Genomic DNA, 7980 nt, shown 5'->3' with positions numbered 1-7980 from the left:
ACACTTCAGGTTAGCCAATAAAGGTTTTCCAATTGTTCACTATTTGCCAGGCCCTGTGTTAAGCACTGGTGATACAAAGAAAGGCAAAAAATAGACCCTGGCCTCAAGGAGCTCTCAGTCTAATGGGAAAGATTATAAGCAAACAAGTATGCACAAACATATATTTGGAGATGGTTGTCACTTAAATATTTTTGAACCTCAGTTTCCTCATCTCTAAAATTAGTGTCAAAGGAAATGATGACTATAAAAGTATTTACAAGCCTTTAAAAGCTATGTATCAGCTATTCTTATTACTATGATTTTGGCCTTAAGCCTTAGAAAGTGCTTGTATGCTCCAGAACAAATGCCCAGTGTCTGGCACAGGAAACCCTGTTTCCTGATCTCCAGCCTACAAAAGTCTTTCCCCTAGCATATTTGTTTGTAATAAAAAAGAGAATAAAAAAAGAAAATAATCAGATTAATAAAAGGAAATAAAAGGAATTCTTAAATAAATCTAGCCAACTAGATTTGTAAGATAACTAAATTTGTTGGTGTTTTCCTACAAATATTTCCCATATAAGAGTTCTGAATGTCCCTATCCTGCTTCATCTCCAGTGAGGATGGTATGCCTTTCTTCTCTGATTTCTCCTAATTCCCCTATTGATTTTGAATATGGCTTAACAAAAATCATAGTTAAAGTTAATTAGTACAAACTGCATTTCCAAATGGGCCTTTATTTAATCAAGAAGCTATCTGATTGATGATAGCGCAGCCATTTTTGGTGCTCTAACAGTAGGATTTGGAATTGGAAGGAATTGCCCGGAGCCATGAAAGGCCATGATGTTTGACATGGTCACACGTGGAAACTGGGGACTGCCAAACAGCCCCCAGGAAAGATGAGACACCACTTCAATCCCCCTGAGTGACTTTTCTTATTAACCTCCCCTTATTATTGGAATTGCCATGATTATTATTCTTACTTAGCTCCAGGAAAAATAGATGAGAGCAACATGTTTGCAGGGTTAATACAGATGTCCCACCCTGTCACCCCAGAATATGACCAGGTGGTCCCAATTACAAAATTAAACCTAAGGATTCTTATGTATCAATTTAGATAGGACCCTCTTTCCTAGGTTTAAAACTTCTGGCAAATTTGTGCTCAAAATTCCCCAACTGGGTCATGTTGATTCTGCCCTCTGACCTCGCACTTAGTGTTTTTGTTGACTATCTCCTTAGGTTTCACTTCTATTGTTAGGAACTATGGGAACATGTATGTTGAAAATGAAACTGTGTGCCAAGTAGATATGTGACCATGAGGGTATAAAATAAACCCAAGCCCCAGCCAAGGTGGAGCAACTTTTCTTGTGAAACCTGTGCTCCAGGTTGAATATGAAAGCTGTTTCCCATTCATCATTCTGCCCACACCATCCCAACATCTCCAAGACCCCATCCCTTGTGGGAGGTTGGACCCCCGCAGCAAGGTATCTTAGAGATCATCTAGTTCTATTATTTCATTTAATTCATAAGGAAAATTGCTCATTGGCTATGGAAGGGGGGTGGGAGGAGGGGAGAGAAAGAACATGAATCATGTAACCATGGAAAATTTTTCTTAATTAATTTAAATTAAAAAAAGTCATAAGGAAAAATGCTTAGAGAGATTAAATTACTTCAGTCAAGGAACATTTATTAATTACTTACTATGTGTTGGATGGGGTGTTAAGTACTGATGACACAAAGACAAAAAAATGAAATATTGCTTGCCTTCAGAGGGATTTCATTCAAATCAGAAAATGACAAATAGGAAGTGGTGGTCAGTCAACTGTTCTTTTGATAACATTCTAACTCTTCCATAGCTTATTGTGTGAAAAAGGGAATTACTTCTTCTCTATAAAAGAGGTCTGTGGGGAGGCAGCTGGGTGGCTCAGTGGATTGATAGCCAAGCCTAAAGACAGGAGGTCCTGGGTTCAAATCTGGCCTCAGACACTCCCCAGGTGTGTGACCCTGGGCAAGTCACTTAAACCCTCACTTCCTAGCCATTACCTCTCTTCTGCCTTGGAACCAATACACAGTATTGACTCCAAGATGGAAGGTAAGGGTTTAAAAAAAAAGAGGTCTGTGAGTGAGATAGAGGAAAGGATACAAGGAAAGGAGTGTACATTGTAGGTAAAGAAGGGTAAGAAAAGGGAGTCATGTTAGGATGTATTATTTGGAAGAGATACACTTGAGTTTAAAAGAGGAGGCAAGAAGAGACAAATTCCTTTCTCAGAGGTGGACTAAATAATGCTGATAGTAGAGAGGAGATACCTCAACGCATGGTACTCCTGTCTTCCCAATACTAAAGACAGCTCTTTCCAGATGTGGCCACTATTGCCACTCATTTTTATTATAGGTAAGCATTCAAAATCTCTTATTTTATTGCTTTCTAATGGAAACTCAAATAGACAGTGCAGAATATTCTTTTACAATATGTTTGTGATACTTGCTTTGAAAGTCACATTGACTCCATGACCAAATGTTGCCAGCCCTGCTGGTCAATCAGTATTGGGATGGGGGACAATCCCCAGCAATCAGCTCATAAACTTATTGCTAACTTGACTTACTTTTCATAAATCCCTTTTAATTTTCTTTGTTCTGAGTTTTGCTTCTTTAATCAGGGAAGAAGCCACAAAGAAATCATTTTTCTTTCAACACTTGCCCACCAGCCATTGGAAAGACCTTCACTGCCATCATTACTTTACAGTGACACCGCTATAAAGACAATGGAGATTGTTAGTCCGTTACTGCCAGCTGGTGAAACAGATTTGACTAGTTAGGTTCAGGCTCTAGGATGAATGAATGAATGCTAAAATTTAACTGCCCTGGGAGACCTGATGTTACCCCTGACCCTGCTGCTTCTCTGCTGTTTAGTTTCCCGCTTCCTTGCCCTTCATTCCTCAGTAAATAAATACCTGTATTTCAGGAGTTCAGCCTCCCTGACTGAGTTGTCTCACAGATGACAGGCAGTACCCTATAAAAATGTTACATAAGTTTGAGCCACGAGGGACTCAGCAGCCTGGGCTTGGAGTGCAAATCCTGCCCCATATTTATGCCATCGGAGACCCACCTCACACTATTTCCCTTTAGAATTTGTTCTCCAGCTGTCATCCCTGTGTGGCAGTGTTGTTCTTCAGGAAGAGCTCCCTCCTTTTTTGCTTTATAAATTACTAGCTCAGGTCTGGAGACAAATTAACTGTTGTTCCTGAATGACTTTTGAAGACTCTTACAGCAGCTGCCTTCTTAAGCATCCCTGGTCCTCAAGCCTTGGTTTTCACTTCTCATCAAAGTGAAGCTAAAATAGTCAACATTTATATAACTCTTTAAATTTTGCAAAGTGTTTTACATATTTATCTTTTTTTTTATTGTCACTACAACACTGTAGTAAAAGGCTATTATTTATTCTCATTTTGCAGTTGAGGAAAGTAAGGCAGAGAGGTTAAATGACTTTCTTGGTGCTGTGTAGCTATCAAGTGTCTGAAGCATGATTTGAACCCACATATCCCTGACCCATTATACCAAATTGCTTCTATTCTCTAAGACATGGACCTAGGTTCTGGGTGAATGGCATCTGAATAATATATAATAATAAAATATGATAATATAATGAATATAAATTTTATTCAATTAGTGTAAATATAATAAGTATGATGCATATTTAAAATTTTACTTAAAATTTATAATAATATGAATATAATTATAATAATAATAGGTCTGGATCCTAAAGGGATCCTAGTCCAACTTCCTCATTTTATGGAAAAGGAAACTGTGGTCCAAGGACATCAAGTTATTTGCTTCAGGTCACACAAATAGTCCCCATTAGAGACAGGATCTGAATTCAGGGTCTTTGTCTACAGAGCCAGTGTTGTTTACACTATGTAGTGATATCTATAAATTATGTAGATGACAGGAAAGTTGTGAATTGAAAGTAAAATAGATGGAAGGGACTGGGGATATAGAAAGAGCAGGAACAGAGAATTTACAGTTCCATAGAACCATAACCATTCTTGGCATGGATCTGGGAAACTAGAAAATGACTCAGGATTTAGGAGAGAAGAGGGAACCCCAGAATAATTATTTATGGTGCACAATTCTGTAGCATCGTCCAGGAGAAACAGACTGTTTTTTGTTGCTGCATGGATACGGTTGTAAACATTTTGTAACAGGATTGCAGGTCCCAAATAGTAACAAATTCAGGGATCAGGCCTGTAGGCTGCTCCACAGACATTCCTCTCCTAGGAAAAAGCACAAATAAACAAACGAACAAAACTTCCAAGTCTCTATTTGTCTTTCCCTTCCTCCCTTCCATAGTGAGAGCAACTGGTCCATTGAGCCTCAACCATTGCTAACGGATGCTCAATTTCTAGGTAAGTTCAAGTCGTATCTAATTAGATTTTATACAAGTCACACACCACTTTACAATATGGGTACCCATTTTGTGCCTGGGAAAGTGCTACCCTGTGAAAAGGCGTTGGTTAAACAGTAGGTAGCCAGATGCCCATTTAGAGTATCAGATTTGAATGACACCCATCTAGCCACAGATGCACTAATTTAATTTCATGCTCCAACATCAGCTGCTCTTCTCCACTTAAAAGGAACATTTGCATCCATCTGTCATCATCTCTCCCTTTCTTTTCTCAAGCCCCTTTGCTATTTTCTCCCCTAACTCCTCCCTCCTCCTCCCTCCTCCCTAACGCACGTGCTTGATGAAATAATGGGGCACATTTTAAAACCAGACTATGGGCAATTCAAATTCTGAACCAATGTGATTTTGTTCCATTCTCGGACAAATTCTGAGGGTATCCGGGGAGCAGAAATCAAGGGGCCAAGTACAAAGAACTGGAATGAGGGCGAGAGGAGATTTTGCATGCAAATCAATCTCCTCGACCCATTGGAAACAACCTGCTGGGAACTGGGCTAGAACGCCAAGGCCATTAGCACCTTGTTAGCCTGTCAGAGTCCGAGGAGCTTAACTAGGTGATAATGGGAAGGAAATCTCTTATGCCTTTTTAAAGTCAACCCTTGGTATTCAAATCTACAGAGCCCAGGACTTCAGAAGTGGGTCTCCCTGGGAGAGCTACCCAAAGCCAGAAAGGAGTTTGATGGGGAGAAGGAGATAGAGAAATGCAGCAAGGTCATCACAATTGAGAAATACTTTTATTTGCAACAGAAGTTGCTCATGAAACTTCGCCTCCTGCTTTCCTTTGAATTGTATTTCAGAATTGTTCCTCAGTGGAATGGATGAGGTTTCCCTGCGGGATGCTGATATCCATAGGGGGCTGCCTTCTTCCAAGTGGCGATGGCTATCTCGACATCTCATCTACAGATCTCTAGACCTGAATTGCCACGTAGAGATAGCCCCCTTGGCTGGCATCCCCAAAGCCCCAGCACCAAGGTGTTAGTTAGTAAGGGGAAGCCTTCTTCCTTACTCCTAGGAAGGGGTCAGATGCACAACTAAATCTGCACCATGCACCAGAATTCCTATCAAAGGCTTTGCCGTACTTTGAGACTCAGCAAGAGCATCTTTTGATTTCATTGAGAATAAATTGTGAAATCTCAATGATGAAGTTAAAATATTCATAAGAAAAAGGCTCAAATCTGAAGCAGGTTTGTAATTGACACCCATAAATGGAGCCATTCATCTCTTGAGATTGTGATACAAATTTTAAGACAGTAGAATATTTTGTGTGAACAATCAAGAAGGGAATCTTGTTTAGGTCATCTGTCCTTTGAGCCTGCTGTCTCCCTTATAGACATGTGCAGAGACAGCTGTCAATGCCAGTAACAGCATTCAGAATACAAAGAGCCAAAATATCAATAAGGATATGTGGGGTTTGGCAAGTCCTCTTTTGAGGCCTCTTGCTGATGAGCAAGATTTATGTTTGGAAATTAAAGATATTGGCTACTCCATTAAGATCAGATGAAACTGTTTGCTTTCGTCCTAACTTAAAAATGCATAATTTATCTGGCTTAGGATAAAATGAGCTACAAGAATCTTGCTGACTTTAATGACTCATTAGAGATGAAAGTGATCAAGAAGAAAAATAAAATCCATGAGGAGGATGATGCCAAAAGATTGTAATGGGGCAATAGGGTCAATAGAGGTAGGGTTAAGGAGTTTAGACAAACCTAGGGTGGGTGCCTTTGTAAACTGCTTTTTGTGTAAGGGGAAAGAGCAAAATATTAATTAGTAAAGAAAGCAGCTTGCTTTTTTGGAAAAAAAAAGACTGCATCTCAAGTCAGAAGCTCTGGATTCAAATCCTAATTGTATTGTTGTTGGGCCTGTTTGATCTTGGGTAAGTCACTTCCCTTCCTCTCAATTGAAGTTTCTCGCTCTTGAAACAAATTTGACTAAATGTACCATAATAATAGCATTTACCTCGCAGGGTTTTTTTGAAGATCAATTGGAATGTTTGTCAAATGCTTTGCAAATCACCATATAAATCCTATTATAGGATAGGATATAGTAGGTAGTATCTAGAGCATTAAGCTTAAAAAGTTTTTTTTTGGTTGTGAAGGCATTTCAATCATGTCTGACTCTTCATGACTCCATTTGGAGTTTTCTTGGCAGAGATATTAGAGTGATTCACCATTTCCTTCTCCAGCTCATTTTACAGTTAAGGAAACCAAGGGAAACAGGGTTAAGTGACTTGTCCAGGGTGACACAGATAGTAAATATTAGAGGTCAGTTTGAACTCAGGTCTTCCTGATGCTACACCTGGGTTAAGAAGACCTGAGTTTAAATCCCACCTCAAACTGACCAGTTCTGTGACTTTAGGGAAGTTACTTAACCTCAGTCAGTCTCAGTTTTCTCATCTATAAAATGGCACCTATTTTAGAGAATTGTGAAGATTAAAATGATTATCTCTCTATAAGATTTTGTAAACACTTTAAATTTCTATATAAATGTGTGTTGTTGTCATTGCTGTTGTTATTGGCACAAGATATTTTCCAATTCTAAATCCCATGAAGATTAGAATGGCTATAATCATTTGGATCCTCACATGAGATACATCTGTGTTGGCACCAACCTTTCTGGGGCTCCTTTAAAAATAGCATTTTCCATCAACCGGTGTTCCCTCCTCTTTCCCCCCTATACTAACTGAGATGTGGGGAGGGGAATTAAATAACCTTTCAAGGATACTATAGGATTTAAAAATTCTCAACTAACTACCAAAGGGACACACAAAGGATTCCTATATATAGAAAGTGAAGATTTTAGCTTTTAACCTCATTCTAACTGGCATAGCTAGATTGGTACTTCAGCAATTAGGATAAATTTTTCTCATTTCTGTGTCTAGGATAATAAATGTATAAAACCATATTGTTTTCATATACATATATATATTTACAAACATTTAAAAATATATATTTATAAAAATTAAATTTTTTTTAAATTTAAAAATACATATAAAACTAAAAAAAAAAAAAGAAATAGGTGCAAGGAAAAAGCTAAATATCCGGTTTGGGGTTTTTTTTTTTTTAATTTGTCATTTTTTGGGTTTCTTTTTTGAAAATTTAATTTATTTTTTTTTTTCTCCAGTTTGCTTCTTTCATTCCCAAGAGCCTTTCACCTTACATATGCTTTCTTTCAGCTTCCATTCTAGTCTGGAACCTGGCTAGCTAGATATATAGCCAGCATTTCTCAACAGATATGGAAATTTCCCCAAGACTCCTGTGCTTTCCTGGTTGAGAAGTCCACAAGGTTAATGAACACCCACAAAGACGGAGGGGGCCGGAGTGGGGGGAAGCGGGGGGAGCCATTCCAGCATTCTGTACAGGGTGATTAGCGAGGTCTATATTCTTTCCTTCCTGGTAATGATGGTCAAGAAGGTGCCTGTGTGATAGAGATGAGAATGGAGGGCCTGCTTCTGCCTCAAACATCTATTAAAATGCATTTCCATTCAAATAGCCATTCTCTGATTTTCATCATCAAATAAGCACACACTACATATTTAACAGGAATGA

This window comes from Monodelphis domestica, chromosome 2, assembly GCF_027887165.1.
Source record: "Monodelphis domestica isolate mMonDom1 chromosome 2, mMonDom1.pri, whole genome shotgun sequence".
Lineage (NCBI taxonomy): Eukaryota > Metazoa > Chordata > Mammalia > Didelphimorphia > Didelphidae > Monodelphis > Monodelphis domestica.
Note: the sequence above shows the minus strand (reverse complement) of the source record.